Here is a 27776-nt window from a genome sequence, read left to right on the forward strand (position 1 = left end):
TGGTTTTCTGAAGGCAAGTAATGGGCTTTGAATCTTGGGGACTTAATGAAGTTAAATACCAGCCCTCACTGTGGGCACAGAAGCCAGGACTTGTGTTGTTGGAATGAAGCCCATGATGATCTCAGCCTGTGCAGAAATTACATTGATAAACCCACAGTGCCTTTGTATTAGGCAGCAATGTGTCTGTCACCAGGAACTTCACTGAATTTTCTGGAAGCTCTCAAGCCCATCATCGAAATATTGCCTATCTCAACACTTGTCACAGGAAGGACCCGGGAGGTTTTCCTTCTTTAAAATTTTGGGGTGATGAGAGTCTTGAGTCTTGGGATCCACTCAGACCCCCAGAGTTGGTATAAAGATAATGTTAAAGACAAAACATTTTAGCTAAAGCAGAGGCAGAAAGAAAGCTTATCTAAATGGCCCTTACCTGACTATGGCAGAGACTCCAGAGAAATACAACTGCTATTAACCCCCTTCCCAGGGAGTTTCCTGCAAATTCAGCTGCCATGGAGACAGACTACCCATTCCCTTAGCATCAAAAAGTCCCACAGAACCTTCCCTACCTTCCCACTGAAGCCCTAATCACCACCACCCCTCTGTTAAATTTGGTACATGAACCTGTTAAGCCCTGGCTGTTGAATGAGTTCCTCATCACTGACTACTTCCACCTGCCTGCATAAGTAATCCTTGTCTTTTCTCCTGTTAATCTGCCTATTGTTGGTTAATTTGTAGGCCCTCAACCACTAGACTTCAGTTGGAAGAAGAAAAGTTTTCCTTCTTCAACAGTTCAACAGTTTTGGTGATAAGGACGGGATGGTAGGGGCACCCTGATCACGCCAGAGACTGTAGCTGAGATCTTGGGACCACTGACCAAGCTGACAGGTAAGTTTCCTTACCAGCCAGACTCCCAGGTCTCTCAGGGTCTGGTTGAGCAAAGGCAGTAAGAGCTTCTCCTTTGTTTCTTCTTTCCAAGGTTGAGATTAGCAGGAGAAAATACTTACACGAACTAGTTCTTTGTATATTGTGACTCGGTTTTTTTTTTTTTTTTTTTTTGCTGTGAAGATATTTTTTATTTTTGTATTTTTTTTTTGAATTTTAGAATTTTATTTATTTTTTATACAGCAGGTTCTTATTAGTTATCCATTTTAGACATATTAGTGTATACATGTCAATCCCAATCTCCCAGTTCATCCCACCACCACCACCACCACCACCACTTTACCCCCTTGGTGTCCATAGGTTCGTCCTCTACATCTGTGTCTCTATTTCTGCCCTGCAAACCGGTTCATCTGTACCATTTTTCTAGTTTGAGTACTCTTATTGTAGATCCTTTCCCTCCCGGGGATAGCCACTCTGTCCTCTCTGTTCATCTCTTTTTGTGTCCTGAGAGTTTGGTTTGGATCTAGTAAGTGCATTCACTCTCTGGTTTTCTGTCTGCCCAGGGATGCAGATTTTTGGATCTGTGTTCAGAAGAAGCCAAACATTAGGTTGAGATCATGAGAATCTATAGACTGCAGGACAAATATGTGAGCAGACTGGGCACCCCATTTGTGGCTGGTGTTCTGCTAACCATCCATTACGAGCTCTTAGTGCATTCATCTTAGTCTAGATAAAGGGTCTTAGTCCGCAAGGACCTTATCCTCTGTTTCCTCGCTGCCTTGCTTGTGCTGGGAAGTCGTATCCCGGTATCACCTGCCTGGTGTCAGACACAGATCGGAAGGTCTGTAACTGGAGGTGTCTCACTTTAAAAAAAAAAAAAAAAATTAATTATATTTTTGGCTGCATCAGGTCTTAGTTGCAGCATGTGGGATCTTTCATTGCAGCGCAGGCGCTTTGTTGCGGCACGTGGGTTTTCTCTCTCTAGTTGTGGCGCGCAGGCTCCAGGGCGCATAGGCTCTGTAGTTGCGGCACGCGGGCTTAGTTGTCCTGTGGCATGTGGGATCTTAGGTCCCAGACCAGGGGTCGAACCCGCGTCCCCTGCATTGGAAGGTGGATTCTTTACCACCAGAACACCAGGGACGTCCCAATGTAGCTCACTTTTATGGGAAACTAGAGACACATGTTTTCACAAACACCACTCTCATCACCTGTGGCAAATAAGATTCTTTGCTTTCTTTGTCTTTGGCTATTGTTGGGAGTGACTAAATTATGGGTCTTCATTTTCTGCACCCTTTTGGGGGGTTGCCTCTTGTGTCCATGGCTAAATCATAAAAAGGTCCATTGGTTTTGAGGCACATTTTAGAATAGATATACGTTTGCAGATCCTAAGTCGTCAGTGGCCAGACAACAGATCTTTTGATTTGAAAAAGAGTTTATATTTGTAAGAATTTTTAGAGAACTCTCACCCTAAACAAATATCCTGTTACCAATATGGAAAAATCAAATTGAAAGAAGGACATAAAGAAAGATCACAGCTAGCTTAAAAGTCTCCCTTAACAAAATTAAAGAACAGAAATCAAAATCTATATCCACCGTAAACTCCCCTCCTCCACTTCCCTGCTACAAATGGCCCACTTGGGCCTTTCCCCTGAAGGTTAATTGGGCTAAAGTGGAATGAAGTACTCAGAGGGAAGGAATACATCCTAAAGCCTTTGTTGAACGATTTATAAAAACATTACAAAGACACAGAGCTCTAAATCCAGAAGCCCTGGAACATAGGAATCTTGGTTTCTGCCTTAATTGGAACTCTCTCTGATATAAGTACAAAATTCAAAATAATATAGTTGGATGGGTAGGCCAGCCCCTTAATATCACTACTGAGGTTGCCACTCAATTCTTTGAAGAATTAAAAATATCTGTCCTTACCTTACTAATCAAGTCTTTATAAAATCAGAAATATGGCTCTAGAAGTAACCCAAAGTACACCCATCTTTCTGACCACTTCCAAAGCCTCCCCTATTCATCTCAAGATACTTGCTGATACTTTAAGAAGTCAGGATGTTGGAAAAGGGACTGACCTGAACTTAAGAAAAAGAAACACAAATAGTAATTACGCTAGGCCTCAGCCTCCTCAGTCCGGCTCCTCTGAAACCTCTTCGCAACTAGGCCTCAACCTGGGCCAATTAGAAACTACAGACTCTCAACACAAATAATTCTGCCCACCTACTACATCCCCCTCTCCCCCTCCCCCCTTAAAAATGCCTGTTTGCAAAGGCTCAGTGCTACCAGACGAATTTGCTGTTGTCTCGGCCAAAATCTGGTAATAGGCAAATATGCCCCTGAAAACGCTCTTAGAGCAGTTATTTTAAAAGGTTTCTTTCTTCCTCTCCCTCTTTGAGATGTAAATCTTCTACCACCCAGAACCGTCTTCTCCAGGACCCGAGAGCCATCTCTTTAAAATGCAAACATCCAAGGAAATAAGGCTGGCTCTCAGCCTGAGGGATCCCTTGCTTTTAATTGTACTATTGCTTCCTGTCATAAAATATGAGAAATTTATTTCTCCTCTTAATAAAAACCAATTAATATCCCCCTTTAATGAGCCCCCAGTGCTCTTTTCCTTAGCACTCCCTGGGCTTTAAAAAGTAACTTCTCAGGACTTCCCTGGTGGTCCAGCGGTTAAGACTCTGTGCTCCCAATGCAGGGGGCCCAGCTTCGATTCCTGGTCAGGGAACTAGATCCTGCATGCCGCAACTAAAAAGATCCTGCATGCGGCAACTAAGACCCGGCATAGACCAACAAGCAAACAAATAAATAAATAGTAACTTCTCAGGCCACTAAAACAACCACCTGAGACTGAACTACAGCCTCCACTGATTATACATCAAGGCAAAGAAAAGGTCTTAAAGGTCTCCCCCACAAATACTGGTAAAAAGCTTTAGCCCGTATGTTGAACAAATAACAACTCATTTCATCTGCTAGAAACATAGTCTGAATAAAAAGTGGGGCAAAGACAAACACTAACTCTTACCTAAACTAATAAATTTTGGATTACTATGAAAGCTATAAGATTTCTATTTGTGTCTGCATGTATGCTTATGTCTGTCTATGTATGTAATATGTATATGTGGTATTTTCTTACCCCTGGATGGTATAGCCAAATTAATTTATAAAATTCCTTAAAAGAGCTCTACTTTAATTGGCTTAGAGAAAAATAAAAACATATAAATGAAATATTCCTAAAACTCAGAAATCTAAATTTTTTTTCAAATTCACATGATTTGGGTAAATCTTTAGTAAATAAGACTAGTTTAATATCATTTGTTTAATAATAAAAACAACTGTTTCTTCTGAGTTATCAGCATTATGATACAAACATATTTTCAGACTACTTGGGTTTGCTAATCAAATAAGCTATTATTTACTATATGTTTAAGATTCTAAAACTTATAGATTTTATTTTTTTTATTGGAGTATAGTTGCTTTACAATGTTGTGTTAGTTTGTGTTGTACAGCAAAGTGAATCAGCCACACGTATACATATATCCCCTCTTTTTTGGATTTCCTTCCCGTTTAGGTCACTACAGAGCACTGAGTAGAGTTCCCCTGTGCTATACAGTCGGTTCTCATTAGTTATCTGTTTTATACATAGTAGTGTATATATGTCAATCCCAATCTCCCAATCCATTCCCCACCCCCCTTCCCCCCTTGGTATCCATACATTTGTTCTCTATGGCTGTGTCTCTATTTCTGCTTTGCAAATAAGTTCATCTATACCATTTTTCTAGATTCCACATATATGCGTTAATATACGATATTGATTTTTCTCTTTCTGACTTACTTCACTCTGTATGACAGTCTCTAGGTCCATCCATGTCTCTGCAAATGGCACAATTTCATTCCTTTTTATGGCTGAGTAGATTTTTTTTTTAAATTGAAGTATAGTTGATTTACAATGTTTTAGGTGTACAGCAAAGTGATTCAAAGATATATATATATATGTGTGTGTGTGTATATATATATTCTTTTTCAGGCTCTTTTCCGTTATAGGTTATTACAAGAAATTGAATATAGTTCCCTGTGCTATACAGTAGGTCCTTGTTGTTTATCTATTTTATATATAGTAGTGTGTATCTGTTAATCCCAAATTCCTAATTTATCCCTCCCCCCTCCTCCCCTTTGGTAACCATAAGTTTGTCTTCTATGTCTGTAAATTTGTTTCTATTTTGTAAATATGTTCATTTATATCATTTTTTTAGATTCCACATATAAGTGATATCATATGATATTCATCTTTATCTGACTTACTTCACTTAGTATGATAATCTCTGGGTCCATCCATGTTGCTGCAAATAGCATTATTTCATTCTTTTTTATGACTGAGTAATATTCCATTGTATATATACACCACATATTCTTTATCCATTCATCTGTAATGGGCATTTAGATTGTTTCCATGTCTCAGCTATTGTAAATTTTGCTGCTATGAACATTGCGGTGCATGTACCTTTTCGAATTAGAGTTTTTATCTTTTCTGGATATATGCCCAGGAGTGGTATTACAGGATCATATGGTAACTCTATTTTTAGTTTTTTAAGGAACCTCCATACTGTTCTCCATAGTGGCTGCACCAGTATTCTCACCAACAGTGGAAGAGGGTTCCCTTTCCTTCACACCCTCTCCAGCATTTAGTATTTATAGACGTTTTGATAATGGCCATTCTGACTGGTGTGAGGTGATACCTCATGGTAGTTTTGATTTGCATTTCTCTAATAATTAGCAGTGTTGAGCATCTTTTCATATGCCTGCTGGTCATCTATATGTTTTCTTTGGAAAAATGTCTATTTAGGTCTTCTGCCCATTTTTTTCTTTTGACTGAGTTATTTATTTTTTTGATAGTGAGCCATATAAGATGTGTATTTTGGAAATTAATCCCTTGTTGGTCGCATTGTTTGCAAATATTTTCTGCCATTCTGTAGGTTGTCTTTTTGTTTTGTTTATGGTTTCCTTTGTTGTGCAAAAGCTTTTAAGTTTAATTAAGCCCCATTTGTTTATTTTTGCTTTTGTTTCCATTACTCTAGGAGACAGATCGAAAAAAAAATATGACTGCAATTTATGTCAAAGAGTGTTCTGCCTATATTTTCCTCTAGGAGTTTTATAGTATATGGCCTTACGTTTAGGTCCATTTTGAGTTTACTTTTGTAGAGAATGTTCTAATTTCATTCTTCTACATGTAGCTCTCTAGTGTTCCCAGTACCGCTTATTGAAGAGACTGTCTTTTCTCCATTGTTTATTCTTGCCTCCTTTATCATAGATTAATTGACCATAGTGAGTGGGTTTATTTCTGGGCTTTCTATCCTGTTCCATTGATCTATGTGTCTGTTTTTGTGCCAGCACCATACAGTTTTGATTACTGTAGCTTTGTAGTATAGTCTGAAGTCAGGGAGCAAGATTCCTTAGAGATTTTATTTTAATCAAATTAAATCATTGCTTTTACAAATTTTATTTCAACAAGAATTGTGTTTTATTATATGTCTGCTTAGAAGTACTTTCCAAAATCTTTTTGGTAACTTGAAACCTTAAGAGTTATACAAAGTTAAATAATAGATATCCATTAAATATCTAGATCATTTCCAAATAATATAAAATATTGAAACATTAATTACTAAACATAGCTTTAAGTTTATCTATTTTGACTTCTTATTTATACAGGAAACTAAAGATATTTGGTTCTATGAACAAAGATGATCTTTTTGTCATATTGAGAAATTGTACTATGAGGGCAGCATAAGTCTCTAGAAACTGTGAGATGATGTATTGATAAATTTGCTAATCTACTACACAGTGCTGGTCTATGACAGTTCACAATTGTCTACTTCCTAGTTTTCTCTGGGAAATAAAGGTTACTAAGGGTTCAAAATTATAATCAATATATGTAAATGAAGCTACTAGAAATAATAAGGGTGAAGAAGAAAACTCTGAATGCAAAGTATTCAAGGAATGTAGGATTGTGTTTGTTAAGAAAAAAAAAAAGAGTAATTCTGTCCAAAAGTGGTTGTTTAAAGACTGTTCCATTGGCACTGCGAAGACGTGTGCAGGAGTGCGCCCCCCGGCCGCTGCAGCCCCTCGCCGCCGCGGTCACCTCGCTTCTCCGCGCCTCGGTCGGGACCCAGCCAGCCCGGGCGCCGCGCTGCCGCCCGGACGGGCCCTCCAGCATCTCCCGGCGCCCGGGACCCCCGCCCGGCCGCTTGCCCGCGGCCCGCCGGCCGCACAAGTCCCCGGAGCCTGGCCTAGGGCGGGCGGCGGCTCGGCGGCGTCCCCATGGCCGCGGCCGGCTGGCGGGACGGCTCTGGCCAAGAGTAGGAGCGGCTCGTGGTGGTCGGCGGGGGCGGCGCGGCAAGTCGGCGCTCACCATCCAGTTCATCCAGTCCTATTTTGTAACCGATTATGATCCAGCCGTCGAGGATTTCTACCCAAAGCAGTGCGTGACAGATGACCGGGCAGCCCGGCTAGATATTCTGGATACAACAGGACAAAAGCAGTTTGGAGCTATGAGACAACAGTATATGAGAACTGGCGAGGGTTTCCTGTTGGTCTTTTCAGTCACAGAGGCAGTTTTGAAGAAATCTATAAATTTCAAAGATTCTCAGAGTAAAGCATCGTGATGAGTTTCCAATGATTTTAATTGGTAATAAAGTAGATCTGGATCCTCAGAGACAGGTAACGCAGGAAGGACAGCAGTTAGCGTGACAACTTAAGGTAACATACATGAAGGCGTCAGCAAAGATTAGGATGAATGTAGATCAAGCTTTCCATGAGCTTGTCCGGGTTATAAGGAAATTTCAAGAGCAGGAATGTCCTCCTTCACCAGAACCAACACGGAAAGAAAAAGACAAGAAAGGCTGCCACTGTGTCATTTTCTAAGAATCCCTTGAATTTTAGCTACAAACTGCCAGGAAAAGCCCTCATCTTCTCCTTCTCTCCTTACAGTTTACATCATGTTGGTACCTTTCTAGCCTTAGATAAATGATCACCGTGGTAGCCTTAGACCAAGAAGCTGGCTAATCCTTTCCATGAAGCTAATCCAATGGTCATTCAAGACAGATTTAAAGGAAACACTAAGGCTGCTTCAAAGATTGATTCCTTTAAAATGGATATCTATATACACAGACACATTCTTTTTTTAAGGGCTTACTTTTAATAAGGATGAATCAGCTTTGGAACCTAAGCTGTTTGCCAAGCTGAAGTCATAGGTTGTGAAATAACTTTTAACTTCTGGAATCATATCGCCTACTGTTACTCTAAATAGAAACATAGGGAGTTTTTTTTAAATGTGAATTTTTGCCTATCTCTAAAAATTTTGATGTCAACTTTAGTTAACCTTAAATACACTGAATTGAATTCACAAAAGTGAGACATCTCAGACCTTTACTGATGCTATAGCCTTTGTTTTCCAGTGGCCAAAATACCAAAATGCCTATTGTATTTATAGGTTAAAAACTGCATGTAAAGCCTTTACTATTATTCCTAAAGATAATATTCTATGTGGCCAAATATTTGGACTCATTCTGGACTTAGGCATTTTAGTGTTCTTGGTTTTTTAATTTAACTCTTTTCACAGCCATGTTGAGAGTAAAAATAAATAATTTCTGTCTGTCTTCCTTTTCAAGTATTTCTGGGTAAGGGATTCAAAAAAACTAAAACTGTTTTTGTTTATAATATAAAATATGGAATTGATCTTTCCAGGGTCAGAGATGATTAACGTTTTGCTATATACTTTTATACGTTATTTTCTTATCAAACTAGTTAACAAATATTTTTATATGTTTGTAAGCAAATATGCTCTCACAGCATACCTCGTTATATGTAAAGATAAGTATTTAATTCTCACTGTTCACTTTTAGCTGACAAAGGAAAAAAAGTGAAAACTACAGAAACTGTGGTAGAACCTTACATGCTGTTCTGGTCCTGGTTGTACCCACCTTTGGCCAGTCACATAGCTACTCAAGAAACCTTCCCAATAGAGTACGACAGGATGAAAATCTGAAATCACTTCCGATATCCCCTACTAGATACTGACTGCTATATCAAGTAGTAAGTGGAAAAACTTTTAATTGACAATTAGTATAACCGTGGGTGACTTCTGATTTTGTTTTTCATTCTGTGGATTGTGTTTAAACAATTCAAAGGTATGTTCCTGATTTTGAGATACTAAGTGGTATTGCGAGTTGTCACTTTATTGAATGCGTACAACAGTTCAACGAAGTTTATAAAGCATATCCTTGTATAGCTTCAGGTGCTAGAATTAAAACTGCTCTGTTATCACAAAAAAAAAAAAAGATTGTTCCAGAAGAAAAAAGAAAAAAAAGAGAGACAAAAAGATGAATAAATACAGGAAGTTTTACAGGTTGGGGGGTGGGGTGATGTTGTGGGACAGAGAGAGAATCTTATCTCACGTGGTCAGGCTGGCTAAGACTGAATGGATTTACCGTAAGTTTTATAATGTCAATATTGTTTTAATATCAGTAATGTATTGATGCAAAATTAGAGTTTGGTTTTCTCTCCCTTAAAAAGACAAAGTTTCTTGGATTACTGGTCTGTTCTTAATAAGAGATTGTAAAAAGGTTCTCTTTACCTTTTAAGTCATCTACTTAGGAAGCAAAGATTCTGTGTCTTATTGGAATAATTTCCAGTACTTTAACCATGTTTTTGATTATTTAAGAAGACCAAGTATTTTTTCTTAAATAAAAACTGACCTGTGATCCTATTTAATCAGATGTTCAAACCTGCTGACGTTTTGGACAGCTTCCCAAAATCAAATTCTAAATGAAGTCTTTTTGACCTGGAACTGACTTTGAGACTTTCCACGGGGTCCCTGGAAAATCTCAAAGGGTTTGTCCTCTCACCTTGTGAAAAGGGAGATATTTAACTAATTAAGTTTATGTCATAAGTTGAGTTGCACGGGAAGCATTGTCAAATGGGAAGAGGTGCTTAACCTTCCCTAGGTTATACTGGTATGCCTAAATGTTATTGATATAAGTACTTCAGAAATTCTATGAAGTTCCTAGAAATTTGTCAGTGCCCTCATTGTCTATGATATGTCCTGATAGAATGTTATCAATCATAATTTCAGTTATTATCCTAAGAGAATATATTGCACAGAAACAATCAAATTTGTCAACTGCATTATTTTTTATAATGAATTCTCATCAAACTTTAACAGTGGCCATCTTAAGTTTTTTGTCATTCACAGATAGTTATTGTGTTTTTCTGATGCTTTCCTAAAAGCTCTTGCAATCAGCTACAAGACGGAATACTTTGTCTTCAACAAAAGGGATGTCTCAGAGAACCACAGAAAGATCTATGACCTAAGGTACTCTGGGGTAAAGGCTTCTGATGGCATTGCTTAAATAAATTTGAGATCATACCACTAAGGATTTCCAGAACTCTAGGGGTGAAGCGGATGACTTCACAAAACTGCTAAGCCAGTTTCAAGTGGAACAAGAATTATTATGTGGGCCTGAATGAGCAAATGAAAAATGATTATAATTTTTATGGATTTTTTTGTTTATTTGTTTGGAATATTGCTTGTTCTTAGACGTTTTGTTTTTCTGCATATAAGGAACCCCTTTTCTGTTTTCTCCTAAGCTATCTATAACTCACAACAATTAAGAAGATTATATCTTTGCAAACTGAAAAGAAACATTTATCTTTTTTTCCCTAACTGATCCCTCCAGAATTCAGAAACTCTTATTGAATATTTTTATTCTCATTGCAATATAGTTGCTTGCATAAGTTCAATAAGAATCTGTTCTCTTTGTAACAGGACATAATTGAGAAAATTGGGTATATTACCAAGGCTTTAACTGGAATGTCATATTTGAGATTCATGTGCACAGAATCATCTATGACCAAACAGTTTTCAGGAATTAAGATTGCTTTATGAAGCCAATGTTTACAAAACCGTTCTGGAAAAACTGGCCTGGTACCTGGCTTACAGACTTCCTGGCCTTTATAGGTGAGTAGGGAAAGTCACTTTCTGGCAGGTCCAGGAACTTCAGAATATTTTGGGAACCTCAAGAAGAAAGGAAATCACCAAATCTATAAATACTGCAGATGAAGTCTGATAAGTTCATGGCTTGGCTTACAAGCATCAAGAGGCATTTAAAAGTCCAATCTGAGATTCCTTATAAAAGTTCCAGCCAAGCAAACTTTAAAAGGCCTATATAGTCCAATTACCAATCTTGCTGCACTTATGTAAATGATCAGGCCAAATTTAATGAGACAAGACTTATTTTGTAAACAAGAGTAATCTTACTTTGATAATCTTTGCTCAAAGTGGGGGTGATTGTAGGGGCTTCCATGGTGGCACAGTGATTAAGAATCGCCTGCCAATGCAGGGGACACGGGTTCGAGCCCTGGTCCAGGAAGATCCCACGTGCCGCGGAGCAGCTAAGCCCATGCGCCACAACTACTGAGCCTGCGCTCTAGAGCCCGTGAGCCACAACTACTGAGCCCACGTGCCACAGCTACTGAAGCCCGTGTGCCTGGAGCCCGTGCTCCGCAACAAGAGAAGCCACTGCAATGACAAGCCTGCGCACTGCAACGAAGAGTAGCCCCCGCTCACCGCAACGAGAGAAAGCCGCGCACAGGAACGAAGACCCTACGCAGCCAAAAATAAATAAATAAAATAAATTTTTTAAAAAATGGGGGTGATTGTAGAAAGAAATTGTATGTCTCAGTGGAAAATAATAACCTACCTTTGTATGTTACCAGATTTGAGTCCCGTTCATTGACTTAAAGCTACTTTTCATTTCTGTGAATTCTACCTGCTATCTTACACATTTTGTTGGTAATTAAATTTTCCTCTCACTCTCCTGACTTGGCATCACTGAGAACTAAAGCTGCCTTTTTCCTAAAGCCCTGAGAGCTGAAGCTGAAGTGCTATAACTTCAAAGGATTTATCACCACAACAGTGTGGACCACTCAGAAAATTCACTGGAACACCTGCATCTTCCATGCTCTGCTCCAGGAAATAGCCATGGCTGTAACACTGCCACTACCATCCTCACTAAAGGTGCTTCAAAATCCAACGTCTAGAAATCTTCTTGACTGGCTGCCCTGTGGACTCAGAAACTGCTCCAACCATTCATCTTTGTTTTCTTCTCCCTTTGTGTATCTCTTTCCCTGCAACTTCTAATCCAAATCTCTTCCCATAGCCATCAACCTAGCCTCTTTTTTTTTAAACTTCTAGGGATGTTTCCGGTGAGGGAAATGTGGGGAACCGCTGAGACCCCCCAGAGTTGATTTTAAAGTAAGAACATTTGAGCTAAAGAAGATACAGGAAGAAATCTTATCTCAAGTCCCTTTATCTGACACAAACATAGCTTTCAGAATATACAGCTGCCATTAACCTCCTTCCCTCCCCCTCACCATGGGTGTTTCCAATGTATTTAGGTGCCTGTATGGAGGCAGATTGCCCATAGCCATTAGCATCAAAAAGTCCCACAGAGCCTTCCCTATCTTCCTACTGAAGCCCTAACTACCACCATCACCACCCCTTTGTTAATTTATATATAAAGTTTTTATCCCAGTGTGTTGAGTGAGTTACCTATTACTGAGTAGTTCTGTGTGTAGGCTTAAGTAAACCTCATCTCTTTTCCTGTTAACCTATCCCTTGTCAGTTAATTTACAGGCCACCAACTACTGGACCCAAGTTGGAAGAAGCAAAGTTTCCCCCCAGCAGTCTCCTCCCTGCTGACTGCAATGGCTTGGTCCCTGATGAAAGCAGCATTCATTGCCATGACGACAGAATTATCTATTCCTATGCATATGTGTGCATATGGGCATGTGTATATTTACAGCGTTGGCAGCTCAGCAGGTTGTGACTAAACGTCCTTAGGAATTTCCTTGGTGAGTCAAAGCTTATTGAAGTAGAAGCACTTCCCAGAAGATCAGAAATCTATCTTCAAACCAAGCTCATTCCCCTGCTGGTTGCATCATCAAGCCAGGCAGCTTAAAATAAATCATCTATTAAAAGTGAACCAATTACCAAACTCACCTTCCAACACTTCCAACACTAGTTTTGGGAAACGGACTGGAAGGGCTCCTTCAATAGTAATTTGTGCTCTCCCTGATGACATTGTCTTGGAATGTTGGTAAACTTCTTTTGGCATATGCTTCAGGGGGAAGATAGTTGTCTAAATAATGACAATCCTTAATGAAAGACGGTTGTGAGCTTTGGTATCTGGTGAACTGGGTTCAACTCCCATCTCAACCATTTTGTAGCTTTGTAACCTTGAGCAGTCCCTTAGCTTCTTTGAGGCTGCCTCAGTTTCCTTATTTGCAAGGTGGGGGAAATAAATCTTCACTTGAAAGAACTGGGGAGGGAATAAAATGAGATAAATGTATAGGCAAGTACTTAATTTTCTTCCTGGTTTCTTTAAAGTGCTTTCAAAATCACTTGGGACATAGGATTAGTACTCTGTAGGTAACAATGACATAGCTCTTCCCTACATTATAGCTTATACCCTAATCATTTACTTACTCTTCTTCACCTATTTTCCTGCTTCCCTTATTCCTGGAAAAAGACCATACATGCTTTCTGTGGACAGAAAACGCATTCAGTTTTTCCTATGGAAATCAAATTAAAAATTTTTAAAGGTAGAATATGTTTATTTTTGGTCATTTTCTAAATAATAATAACAGTAACAACAATAATAATAATAATAAATCTTTTCCGTTTAGTTTCATGAAGATTTCTAGATTTCTCTTTAGCTTGAATCTGACGGGCATAAGCTGATATGGAGTCTGGGTCCCCTCTTCTGTCCTTTTCTTGCGAGTATAAGTGTCATTATAGCCGGTTCTACCAGCCGTGACCTGAGCCACCCTGAGTCTGGACTGACCGCATTGGGCAATAAGCAGTCCAAGATCTTTCTGGTCAGGGCTTGGCAGCATGAATGGAGGAGGATGCCAACATAGTTGCCAAGTGGATGGCTCATATTTTCCATCTTTGTCTTTGTGGATGGCAGTCATGTGCTCCTTGTGGTGCCCAATTGTGCAACAGACATCGGAGGCACTAAGCCAGAACGAGGGCCTAGGATGAGGTTTGCCTTTCTGATGGGCCTGGGCCTGCGTTGGGCTAGCAGACATGTGTTCAGCTTGAATAATCAGCTGAGGCAGGTTAGACTAAGGCTTGTTTGGGTGGATAAAGTCAGAAACAGAGGCTGAGCGTGGCCATTGAAATGGCAAGAATGGGGGTCAGAATGAGGACCTTAGGCTGGTGTTGATTTTAGAGGTGTGGTCCTCGGATTAGGCTCAAAAGAGGGAACTTGAGGAGTCAGGTAAGGCCATGAAGACAGTAACCAAGATCAGTCCAGGTGCTTCCCCAGGGGCTCGTGGTGCTAATGGGAGCTTCCATTCGCCAAAGTCTGGCTTAGAGTTCCTCTTGGCAGCTCCACTATGGGGCAGTCAATCTGTTTTCTCTAACACCCAGTTTGTGGTGGACATCGAAAAGAGGATTCTGGTTCCATTGGAGCAAAAGCTGAATATTCTTTGGGCCAGGGCCACTGAATCTTTCCAGATAAGCAGTGCTGTCTCCTAAGCTGAAATCTGAGGCAAAGACTAGGATTTTCTCTGTCCATTCGCAAAACGTGGAGAAAGGTTCCGACCATGGGGCATCTAACCAGAGTCTTGATATGAGAAAATCAGTACTTTAGGAAATGTGTTTTTCAACTTCTGTCTGTATCCGTGTGAGAGTTCTCTCTATGATGACTTTTAGGGAGTAATCACTGGGCTAGATCTACTATCAAGAAAATACATCTGCACTGAACACTTACCCTGCCTATAAGCCTTTCTATCCACGACATCTCAGAAAGGATAAAAATTTTTTGTTAACAATAAGTAGGTATGACTGTCAGAGGTTATCAACAATTGTAAAACTCCTTTGAGGTCCCTTAATGAACTTATCAGTCCCAGATCTGGGGTTTTTTCTGGACCTGTGGCCGGTCCCTCAACCTGGTTTATGAAAACCCGAGGGATTGGCATAAAGTAGGGTAGGGGTATGAGAGGACATGAATAATGAGGAGCCACTTCCATGAGATCTCCGACCCTCTGTTGACGGGGCACATGTCTCTCAGGGCTTCCTACACCTTCCAGAACTCTTTCCAGAACTTCTGCAACTCTCCGGAGTCTTCTGAGAATGCCTGGAAAGGAAAAGGTCTGGTCTGGTCTAGGCAGCAGGCGAGGGCCTTTCTTGTGGTAGAGATATGAGGTCAGGGAGCTTCTGTGACCTCTTTGGTAGTGATATCCACACATGGAGTAAAAATGAGGACTGTGGCATTGCAGGAATCAGGGCTCAGATGTTCTGGAAGAGAGCCATGTCTTCTCAAAGCCTCCTATCCTGACACTGAGGCAGCTGTCACTGACCGGACAGCCTTGGCCCAGCCTAATCCCAACCAGGTGTCTTTCCGGAGGAAGAGGCAGCCTTCCCGAATGACCACACCCTAGTTCCCTAAGGCTGCCAGGCTATCTGGGTTTTCCCTTGATTAACTTTCATGAGACTCTAGAACACATTATATATGCTAAGTACAGAAATTAAAAGTCTGCATGTGGTATTTTCTTCACTGGCAAATGAAGCCCTGGTCCTAGATATAGAAAAAAGAAAAATTGGCTTTACAGTACATCTCAAAAAGCAAAACAAAACAGAACAACTCAGACTAAAATGAATAAACAAAAACTTCGGCTTCTTCAAGTTTTGCAGGAAAATAAGAGACCTTGAAATTTTCAGCAGAAATGTCTTTGTGCACATCAGAGCAAGATACAGGTGCTTGAAGCTTGTAATGAATACTGGAATATCTTCAGAATCAGATTTAACATGCAATGTAGGGTGAAGGGGAATTTTCACATACCTCTGGACCATGTGGAAATGATCTCATCTATCTGGATCATGTCCACCTACAAAGCACTTCTCAGATTGAATTATCCAGGTGATTGCTTTATCCTTCCAACATACTTTACATGTACGAAAATATCTTAAATGAATACTAAATACTATGCCATTTTGTAAAATTGAACTTGAGCTCTTATAAGCATTTTGCAAATCTATAGTTTGACTTGTATTTCCTGGAATTTTTGATTTTTTGTGACATTGTTTTTGAAAAGATTCTCTCAGTGTTGATTTGCGTGGCTGAGCTCCCTTGGGAATAATCTGGCCTTCAGCAACTCCTCTCTCCACCCCCAGTAGGAGCTTGAATAATGACTGAGTGACAAAGTGTCCCATTCAGTTATTATTCAACTATATTAAATTGCTAAAGTTGGTCATTGGAGCATATCTTATTACAAAGGCAAAAGTTCAACATTTTTCCCTAGGCACAATAGGCTTGCACATTAAAAAACTTCTGGTCTGGTAAGGAATAAGACGTCAGGGCATGGAGCATGCAACAAATTAAACAGGGAAAGATGTATTAACCAAACCTGAGCAAAATTACCAGGCATTACCTTCAATATATTTACCAAACTCAGGCCTTCTATAAAGGGGTGCAAGAGATAAATTAGAAGGGATTCTTGAAAATACATCAGTCTTCCCAAGCTTTATTAAGCTTACACAATTAAAAAACTATCATTTAAGGGGGGGAGGGATAAATTAGGAATTTGGGAGGAACATATACACACTACTATATACAAAATAGATAACCAACAAGAACCTAGTGTATAGCACAGGGAACTATACTCAATATTTCGTAATAACCTATAAGGGAAAAGAATCTGAAATATATATAGCTGGATCACTTTGCTGTACACCTGAAACTAGCACAACACTGTAAATCAACTACACTTCAATTAAAAAAAAAAAACTATCATTTAAAGTCTTACACTAGGGACTAATATCTAGACAGTAGACATTGGTTGCTTATATTACTGTATATACTCTTTGTCCACTTGGATTAGTTGGTGCCCAGACAGTACTGATTATTAAATATTTTGAAGTCTCGCCAGATTATATTGAAACCCATTTGGATCCATAGCTGTAGACTATTTACTGGAAGCATCATATGGGGTATGGCTGAAGGGTCTGATTTTTTCTAAAATGGCAAGTGAAGGAGCAGTTTTACCAAGATAGTAAGAACTTCAGGTACTTGCTTGAATGTGGTCACTCCAAGTTACTGCTTCAAAGAACAGGAAATGAGTGTTGTGGGAACTACAGAGACCACCGCCTATATGGTAGTATTCCTCAAAGGTGTCTCTTCATAAGACTCATTTGTGGCACTTATTTAAGAATACAGATTCCCAGATTCTTTCCCTGGAGACTGTGATTACTATGTCTGGGGCAGGCTTAGTAATCATTATTTTTAATGTGTACCAATGATCCTCATGGCAAGGCAAATGAGGGAAACACAGTTCAACCATCGATTCTCATTCATGATATTATTCATTCATTCATTCATTCTTTTATTCAGTTCTTTAGCACTTACTATGGTATTTCTCGAAATGACCCTAGATCCCCTACATCAAAATCATCTGGAGTGTTTGATTGCAATCCAGATCTTGGGCTGCATCCCAAACCTACCATATAAGCATCTCCAGAGGTAGGATCCAGAAATCTGCATTTTAAATGGGCATTCCAAGGGATTCTTATGTAATCAAGTTTGAGACTATTATTGTGTGTCTGGCACATAGCATGTCTCTTCAAGTTGTCTGTTCCCAGTCAATAGGTAATAAGCACTTATTTAAAGACTTACTAAGACAGGGATCAGTGAATGATGTATGTAGAAGTGATGTAAAGGGTGAGGGGAGAGACGCAGTTCTTCCTGCTGTAAACTGGAAGTCTACAAGGCTTGTAGGAGCAAGAAGGGAAGCTCCCCTACATATGCAGTGGCCAGGTTTGGGGAGATATGAAAAAGCTGAGTGAGGCTCAGGCCCCTTCAGCCTCTGAAGCCTGTGGAAGGAGCCAACCACACACCTGATAGGAGATGGCCATGCAAAGGTCCCACAATCCCAGGGTCAAGTGGTAGGGCACCTACAAGAGCTCTCACTCAGAATTTCCTGCCAGAGTTAGAGCCCAGCAGGACATAAATAATACTTTACTTTTCTCCTTTCTTCTCCCATTTCCTTAGTTTTGTTTGTGGAATGGTAATGGAACTTGCCCAGGCATTGTTTCATTTTGACACCGTAACAAGGTCTGTTCTGAATTCACTTTCTCCATTAGAAGCCTGTGGAGGGACCATTGTTCCTGTGGACTTTTACTGATGTGCAATTGTGTTTAAAATAACTTGTCCAAAGCATGTCTGGAAAATAATAAGTAAATTATTTTAAGTAAAATTTGGTTGATGATCCCAATTCTGATTTCTCTGACTGCTCATGTCGGGGGAAGTTCAAGCAAATGCCCTCTGGTTTTGAATGGTAAGAGTAATAATAACAATAATAGTGAAGCGCCCAGGAATTGTAGTATTGTGATATTGTGGTATTGTAGCTCTAGCATGGAATTTGAAATAAAAAGATCTGAATGAACCTCATTTTCCTCATCTATGAAATGGGAATAATGAGACCTGCCCTAGTTACCTCCCTGGATTGAAACTTGGTAAACTTTAAAGCTTTATACAAACATTGGTTGTTGGTCTTAATAATTTTTTGGTTAATACCTTGTCCCTCTCTAGCTTTAGCCGTCGCCGGAACACTTTTTGATAGTATGGGTCAGCCTAAAATAAAGCACTGAAAAAACATGGGAATTTGGGTTAAAGATGCTTACCATTGCAATTACCTCCATTACAGAGATAATTATCTGGACCAAGATATTATATTTGCTAAGGTCTGGCAAGGAGGAAGTATGATCCAAATAGCAAAGGTCCCAGTGACAAATGAAAGGCACTTGGAAACTATGGTGCATTGTTGTGCTCTTCTGGAAGGCAAAACACTGCCAGGATGAAGACGGAGCCATTCCAAGTGGGTGATGAAATTTACTTTATTGACATTATCAGTAAGGATGTATTTATGGGAAACAAACATGAAGTATAGCTCACACTTACGGGACTTGGCAGGTAAGCAAAGGGAAGTGGGGTATCTGATCATGAGGCCTAAACCTTTGGGCTCGTTTGGCATTGGTTTTGTGCCTGGTTAGCTATGTGACTTTTTAGGTAATTATCTTCCTTCGTGGATCCTCAACTTTCCCATGCATAAAGTGGGCATAAAACTCTCCGTTACACCTTATAAGAGCAAAGAAGATCATGTTTTTCACTGGAAGTAAAAGGCCATACATATTTTATCATTATTAGGTAATGAACATTACTTCTTTCATGAGGGTTTAAATCCAGAAAGATATTCAATAGAGTTAGAAAATCACAGAGTGGCACACAGGCTTCTGTTTAATATTTTGGCTTGTGTAATATGAATGTCTTAACTTTTGGTTTTCCGTTTTTCTTCTCTCTTAAGCAAGGGCATATATATCTACCCTGTTGTTAGACCAACAAAAGAAAAAACATGCCTCTCTTCAGAACTGTAGATCAAAAGGGAGCTTTTCATTCCAAATCACCCCCTCTTTGTACTTCCTGGAATCTTGTGAGATGAAGGAAGACTTTTGTACATTAAATGTAAGTTCGTAAAATAATTATGGCCCTGCCCTAAATTCATGCATATTATTACAGGGTGACGAATCATTGCTGCTTCTTGTAGCATTATTTTACTGGAAAAAAAAAGTTAATACATTGATTGTTAAAATTGCCAGGTTGACAAATCCAGAAAACAAAGAACTTTTCTTTTAGGATTAAACAGGAGTCATAGCATGTTTAAAGCAGAAGGAACCTTTAAAACCATCAGTTTATAGATGAGAAAGCTGTAATAGTAATAATAAGAAAACTTTATTGAGTGTGTTTTCTGTGCTGCATATGTACTAAGTTATTTGCATGTATTATTTCACTTTATTCTCAAAACAATCCTCAGAAATAGGTGCTATTGCTAATGCCATATTAGAGGTAAGGAGACTGAAGTTTGAAGAAAATAAGCTACTTGCTTAAGGTTCCTAGCTTGTTGATTCTCCTGAGCTGCCTTGATGTCTTAGAATACCACAGATTGGTGCCTTAAACGACAAAACTTTATTTCTCACAGCTCTGGAGAATGGTGAGTCTGAGAGCAAGATGCCAGACAATTTGGTGCCTGGTGAGAGCCTTCTTCCTGGTTCGCACATGGACACATTCTTGCTGGGTGCTCACATGGTGGAGAGAGATCTCTTTTTTTCTTTTTTTTTCTTGGCCGTGATGGCTGGTATGTGGGACCTTAGTTCCCCAACCAGGGATAGAACCTGGGCCCCCTGCGGTGGAAGCAAGGACCACCAGGGAGTTCCGAGAGATCTCTTCTTATAAGGGCCGTAATCCCATTCACGAAGGTTTCATCTTCATGACCTAATTATCTCACAAAGGCCTTACCTCCAAATATCATCACAATGGGGATTAGGCTTCAAAATTCACATACGAATTTTGGTGGGACATAAACATTCAGTACAAAGCAACTGATGAGAAGAATTGTTGATTCTTTTACATAATCAGCTGATTCATTTACATAATCAATTAACATTTATTGAGCACATATTATGTGCCAAACACTGTTCTTGGCGCTGGGGACGCAGAGGTAACCAGCGAGATATGGTCCCATCTTTATGGTGTTTATAGAGCCGTAGGGAAGAGAGACATAAATCAGTTGTCACCCAAATACATAACTGTAAACTAGGAAATGTAGTTTTAAAAGGAAAGTATAGTAGTTATGAGAGCAGGGAACCTTGTCTAGTCTGAGGAGTCAGAGGGGCTTCTCAGAGGACATGACTGTTGAGCTGAGACCTGAAGGGTTAGTAAGAGTTAACTGGGGCAGTTAGAGGAATGTAAGAGTGTTTCAGACTTGGGAAATGCCAAGTTCAAAGATCCTTGGCTGAAGCTGTTTGGGGCTGGGAGGAAGTGGAGAGATTTGACAGGTAGGCAGGAGGCAGATTATCCAGGGTCTTGAGATATTTGGTCTTTATCATGAGAACAATGGCTTCCAGAATTATCCTCAACAAAGGTCACCAGTGACCTACTAGCTACCTAGTTTTACAGCCTTTCCCCAGTTTCCTTCCTCCCCAGATGTCTGGGTTTCTGAGAGCAATGGCCTTGGGTCCCATGGTCCTGTAGTTTCCAGGTCCTCCAAGAACCTCAAGGCTCTGCCCCATTCCTCTTCTACCTCCTTAATGTAAGAGGAGGTACTGGGAACTCTTTTATTTATTTAATTTATTGAAATATAGTTGATCTACAATGTTGTGTTAATTTTTGCTGCATAGCAAAGTGACTCAGTTATACCAACATACATTCTTTGTAAACTCTTTAAAAGTGTGGTGTGTGTGTATGTATCTTCTCAATCTTCATATCTTGCTATTTTTACCAAACGCCCAAATCGTATGTGCTGAGGCCACTTAAATTCCTGGCACACAACTATTTTTTTTTTTTAAATATGCTTGTCAAATATTTTGTTTTAGCCTGTGTTCATTGATATACCCTCATTAATAGCTCCAAAACTTCTCTGCTATTTAGATCTCTCTTGGGTTGGGAAGGCATTCCCCCAACACCATCGCCCTCACTGACAAAAATCCTTCACCTATGGTCTGGCTGCTCAAATTCCCATTAGAGTTCCTGCCTTTAGACTAAAGCATTATCAAGCATGTTAAAATAAATGAATAATCTGAAAACATGTAACACTTAAGTTATCAATCATTTATACCATAATGAAAATGAGTTTCAGATTATTTCCATTAGGCAAGTTTGGAAAGAGAGAAATGGTGAGGAAGTGCGTAAAGTCACTGAGCTCCTAGTTGAGACGGGAAGGGGAGTTGAGAGGGGGTGGGGGAGGGGAGCTGTGGGGAAGGGATTCTGCTCTGCATAGTTGACAGCTTTTAACAATGTCATTTTTCTTTCTTTCCTGTTCCTGAATGCGATTTATTTATTCTTTGGTAATCATCCATTACAGTAAGTAAATTTCTGGTTCAAATTTTTACTATGGTTTCCTTTAGGCTGTAGTTACATGAAAACTCTTGATTCAAAATAGTAACTTGAAGTACAAACACTTAACCCTGGTGATATAACCAACCACCCAAATAGAGTTACATTTTTTTCACATTTGAGTTCTTTTCTATTCAAATACAGTACACTTTTAAAGGAATAATGTGCCCGAAGGCATCGTTTGGCTCAATGGGAGATGCTACTTTGGAAAAAACAGTAGCTCAATTCAATACCAGTGTGATTCAAGATGACTGACACTTGAAAGTGGGCATCCAAGTTCCTTTCATGAATAGGAGGGGGAATTTGGCTTCAATTGAGTACTTACTCATCAGCGTCTGTGCTACTGGTTTCCAAGCAATTATAAATTACTGCTTGCTTGCATGTGGAATAGAGAACCAAGGCAAATTCCATCTTTTAGGAGGTAACCAGCCTCTACCTCATTTCTTTTTCAAAAAATTTTATTTATTTATTTATTTATTTATGGCTGTGTTGGGTCTTCGTTGCAGCATGCGGGCTTTCTCTAGTTGCGGCAAGCGGGGGCCACTCTTCATCGCGGTGCGTGGGCCTCTCACTATCACGGCCTCTCTTGTTGCGGAGCACAGGCTCCAGACGCTCAAGCTCAGTAGTTGTGGCTCACGGGCCTAGTTGCTCCGCGGCACGTGGGATCTTCCCAGACCAGGGCTCGAACCCGTGTCCCCTGCATTGGCAGGCAGATTCTCAACCACTGAGCCACCGGGGAAGCCTACCTCATTTCTTAGATATGGTAAAATGAGGCCGACTGGTGAAAGGGCTCCAATGGAGCCATGTCAACATGGCGGCTTTGTGTTAACTCAGGAAGATGCTGGAATTCTGCTGTTACACTGGGCTTATTGCTTGGCTGGAAGGAAATATACTGGACTACTTAGAGAGAAATGGTCTTTCTGTTCCAAATCTTTGCCTCCAATGGCTTTGAGGTGGTTTGTAAAGTTACATTTCAGGTTGTACAGCCTCCTACCAGGTGTTACCCCAGGGGTAACTGCCTTGTGAAGTTTCCTTCAATGCCTGTTCAAAACTTTGAACCAGTGGAAAGCATCTGCTGTTTGGGAATCACTTGCATTGTTATGGATACAAAGTGATTCATTCCTCTTTGAGGAACAGCCACTTCTGGACAGAAAGCGGTAAAATGGGTCACTGTGTCAAAGATAGCCCAGGAACAGAGAGAAACTCAAGCCAGAACTCTCCAGATGGGGGCAGCCGGAATGCAGTGGTGGTCAGAAAGTGTCACTTGGGCTCTGCTTGACAGGTGAAAGTGGTGCCGGACAGAAAGCAGATACCAGTCATGGGAACGTGCAGGAGGAGTCATGGAGACATGCAACACTGATGCCTGTTCCTTTCTGATCCTTCAAGGGAAATGCTAGCTAAAAGGGGAAAAGGTGTCCTTTCTATGGGAAGCTGGCCAACTGCCTGTGTCTTGCCAAATGGAGAAGAGCAGTAGCTTGCATGTATGGTGCAGGACAAGGTAGGGGAGGAACTGGGAGTTTTCATAAGTCACTGCACTTGGAAGGGAAGGTTACTTGGTGTATTTGATCAGATTGGAATGATGCCATTTGAAAATCATTGAGCCCTTTCCCTCACTTATCACCCTCCGTTTTCTCAACCAACACCATCTGATTCAACCAGAAATTTTGCTCAACAAGCCTTGGAAGAGGCCAGAGGTGAAAGACAGAGGAATGGCCTGAGGGCCCCAGCCTCCACCAATGTCCCTTTCCTTCTGCATTTGATAAAGCAGACACTCCCTGGAGGGAGGGGTATCAGACTTCTGTAAATCACCAACAACTTTTCTGAATTTGTTCCGTGTTTCCTAGTACTGGCCACAGCAGGCGGTGCTGGCAGTGAGGGCAAGCAGGGGAGCGGGAGGGTGGGTGTGCAGCCTCAGGAGGTGAGCTAGCCCCTGCCCCACCTGTGTGTATGCAAAATGTAATTTTACAGCATTTTAATGTTTAAGTATGTAAAAGAGACAGCACTTATATAATTGAATTCACATCAGTTAAACACCTATAGGGTGTCTCTCTACATATGCACATGTCTAAATGTGTGCCAGATTAACAGCGGTTATGTGTTAGAGAACGACACAGCTTCAGAGACAGAAAGGAACTGCTGTGATTTGTTTTACATCTGAGGGAACAGAGGCCCCAAGAGGCTGTCCTTTGCCCATCTTCACTGATGCTTTGTGACTCCGAGGGTTTGCTCCTAAGGAAAGTAACAGGAACCTGCTTCTCTTTATTTCTGCCCATCGAGGACCTGCGGGCTTGATGAACCAAACACAGGGAACTGTGAGGCGGTATGAGGTAGCTGAGGTCTGGCCTTTGCATCTTACAGGGAGGCGGCTCCTTTCACAGGGGGATTGGCTGCAGCTTCGGCTCCATGTAGGGGCTGTCTGCCCACAGGAAACAGGTTCCCATCCAGCTGCCTGTCTGTGCAGTTCCTGAGATTGTCCAAATTGGTGGCCCCGTGAAAAGGCCCGAGGGGCACAAAAAGAGGATGAATCTGTAGTTCTAGAGCCCAACACACCTTCCAACACACACACACACACACACACACAAGACACACATGCCCTATCCCTTTGTAAAAGGAAGAAGGCAAAATATATGACGTGGTCAGCTGTTTAGACTCCTAGAGTATTGCCTCTTGGGAATGGGGCAAGCTGGGGAGAGGGTACTCATGGCTTTTTTTTTGGTGGGGGGACAATTCCAACTCTAATCATAAGGATGAAGGGAGTTAGCAGAACTGGTCTTTGACACGGAAGACCCCACTCCCCTCTTTAGGTGCCCTGACTGATCTCATTAGCAGCCTCCCATCCCATCCCGTTAGCCATCTGATGCCTCCTTACCTGCCTTAATTCTCTCAGCCAGCTGCCAGGGTGTGTAAATCCCTACCAAGATGGCAGAGCCAAAGGGAGGAAGGCGTCCCCTCTCACGCACTTTCATTTGGGTAGTCTTACAGTTCCCACTGCCTCCAGAGACCGAGGGAAACCATGTAAGGATAAAGTGTCACACAGGTTAGAGAGAAATTTCTGGGCCACACAGCTTCATGTTGCTTTTCATATCACAACCCAGGTCAAGCCTGCTACTTCTGTAAGCAGGAGGGAGGCTGGGTGGGAAATTAGAGGAGGCATCTCACCCTTTGGCCCGAGGGTCAAAGGCATGGCATCTCACCCACGCCTGAACTTGGAGGTTTAAGCTACCCTCTGAAACACAAATCCTTATCGGCCCTCAATTCCCAAATCTTTTGTTTTGTTCCACATGAAAATCTTCTGTTTATTAGAACCATTGGGAAACATGCTCAAAAAATATGGCCCAGGCCACTGATACTTAACATATTCTTTCCCTAAGATTTTCTTCAGGGCAGTTCGTGGCGTCACAGGTTGCCCTGCATCCCCCCTACTACCTCCGCCACCCAACTAAGAACCTTCACCTGTGGTTGTGAGCAAACTGTTGCCAGCTCCTTTTCAAAATTAAATTATCCTATTTTAAATATATAGCCAGACACAAAAGAGAGAAACGTGCCCGGGCGGTGGAAAGGAAGAGAGGCATCACAACCAGCCCGTGGTGACTTCAGAAGATGTGAAGTCTCTAAGAATGGGACATAGTACTAACACCCGTGCATGGTCTGCAGAAGCAGACTGGGCTTTCACTCACTAAGACATCAGCAACATGCTGGTGCATTTGAAGTATTTCCTCCTGCCCCCACCCCCAGTAGTAGTATTATGACACTTGTGAAAATAAACTATTTAAAATGGAGTCAGGAAGCTCTCACACTTGTATCACTCACTGCAGCTTACTGACCCTAGCGGAAAGAAAGATTTCCTTCTGATCCAACAACAAGTCGCCCACCACCTGCCACCAACAAGAACCACCACAGCCCTCCTGATTTCCTCCAAAAACCTAATAAAAGCTGACCTTCCCATTGTCTCCTCAGACCTGCCTGTGGTTCCTCATAGTTTGCATGTCCCAAATTGTAATTCCTCTGCTATTCCCACATAAACTAATTTTGCTGGTGGAAAAAAAAAAGTATCCTGAAAACTTATGGTGGCCAGCCAAGACACCAAGGGTTGTTGGCTTTCATCTGACAAGGGGACATTCAGTGTTAGTTTTCCTCATTTTATTTAACTGGGAAGAGGGCCTACATCCCACAGTATAAAACACCCAAAGCTGTGTTTCATGAAGAATAGTCCTTAGAACTACTTACAAGAGAATGACCTGGGGAACTTGTTAGCATGCCAGTTCTTAGGCTGGGAATATGATTTTAAGGGCACTGATGCTTGAGAGCTTCTGAACTAAAGGTTGTTCTCTCTCTTGAGAGCGACAGCTCCGTTTAAGTTGCAGGTTATCCTGGCTGTCATCTTATGGAGAGCACCATATTAATCCCCTGCACAGCAGCAAGGTCCACCCCATTCAGGGCATTGAGGGAACAGGGCAGTGGCAAGGCTACATTCATCAAGGGGGCTCCCTGCCCTGTGCTGCCTGGGACCTCCCACACAGACCTGCTACTCAGCCAGGGACACTTAAGCCTCATCCTTCCCCTAGGTAGGCCCTGGGGCAGCCTGGCCCTAGAAGGATAGAGCCAACCTCTCCTAGAATTCCCCAACACTCAGCCTTCCCAGTTCGCCCTAAAGGCACAGTAGGCTGACTGCAAAACCTGTGAGAACACAGCCTACAAAAAATGCATCCCAAGGACCCAAGACTTAAATCATCATCGTCATCATCAACCAGGACTAAACAAAATCATATTGGATGGGAGCATGGCCTGTGTTCAAAGTGCAAATCTGACAGAAATAGCTGTGTGGTGTGAGGCAGATCGCTCTACTTCTCTGTGCTTGCATCGCCTCATCCCTAAAAAGGATACTGAGAGAGCTGGCCTCTTAGGATTGTCGTAAGAATTAAATGTGACAATGTGCACCAAATTCTTAACACAGAGTTAGGCATACAGTAAGTGCTCAGTAAACAGGACCACTGCCAGCATGTAGAATGTCGTGCTAATTCGAAAAAAAAAGCTGTCCTCCTTTGGGGAGACACATAGAGAAGAGGCCCTTTCCTCTGGGCTGGCTCAGGCTGGTGCCTGAGCTGTTATTTTGGTGGGCAGAGTACCCTCTCAGCTGGCCACCCTTCAGCTGATCACAGCCCATAAAACCCAACACGGAGGCTGTGACTAGATGTTAGCTATGGTAGTTCCACGTGAGGGTAGGAATGAGCTTGAACCGGGCTTCTGCCACGGCAGGCCTTGCGGATGAGCGGGGCTGGGGCTGGGGACGGGGGCCCACGCTGAGTGGGAGTGATGCGTCTCACTTCTCAGAAGCGTAGTGCTGCGATCCGCAGACGCTCATCGTGATCAACTTCAGCGAGCACAGAGGTACGACGACAGCTGATTTTCCTCTTCTGAGCTTGGTAGCAGCTGATCACGCTTCCTGTTTCTCTAAGAGCTTCCCTGACAGAGGCGAGAGCTTCCCTGACAGAGGCGACTTGCTCTTTCAAATTTGGTCATCGCCCTCTGGCTTTCCCGTGTGAGTCAGAGCGGTTGCCCTCGTGACCCCGGCTCCCTCCAGAGTCAGTGTCTGCCCGCGGCGGCCGTCCCGGCCTCCGCAGGTAAATCCCCCTCTGCCCGGGGTGCGCGGCCCCGCCCACGCCGCTGCCTGGGGACGTGCGCCGGGACGTGAGTCACCGCACCGTCCTCCCCAGCCGCAACTATTATTGGAATGCTTCGGCACGCAGCGCACGCTCGCTTCCCGGATTTCACAGTCCTGTGCTCAGGATCTGCAAATCTCTGCGCAGCCCGAGGTTCCACCTGGGCGATCACAAGGTGGCTTGCGCTCAGGTCGGAAAGTTTCTAAGAAAGGTCTCCTTAGGCCAGGCG

The 27776-nt window shown here is 41.7% G+C and overlaps 1 pseudogene across 1 annotated transcript in view; it reads left to right on the plus strand.

The window, feature by feature from the left end:
* Positions 1 to 27459, plus strand: part of LOC309658535 (ras-related protein R-Ras2 pseudogene) — a 70613-nt pseudogene extending 43154 nt beyond the window's left edge. Inside the window, exon 3 of the transcript XR_014268326.1 lies at positions 1 to 27459. The product of XR_014268326.1 is annotated as a ras-related protein R-Ras2 pseudogene (transcript).
* Positions 27460 to 27776: the final 317 nt, after the last annotated feature.

This window comes from Balaenoptera physalus, assembly GCF_965194825.1.
Source record: "Balaenoptera physalus genome assembly, chromosome: 3".
NCBI lineage: Eukaryota > Metazoa > Chordata > Mammalia > Artiodactyla > Balaenopteridae > Balaenoptera > Balaenoptera physalus.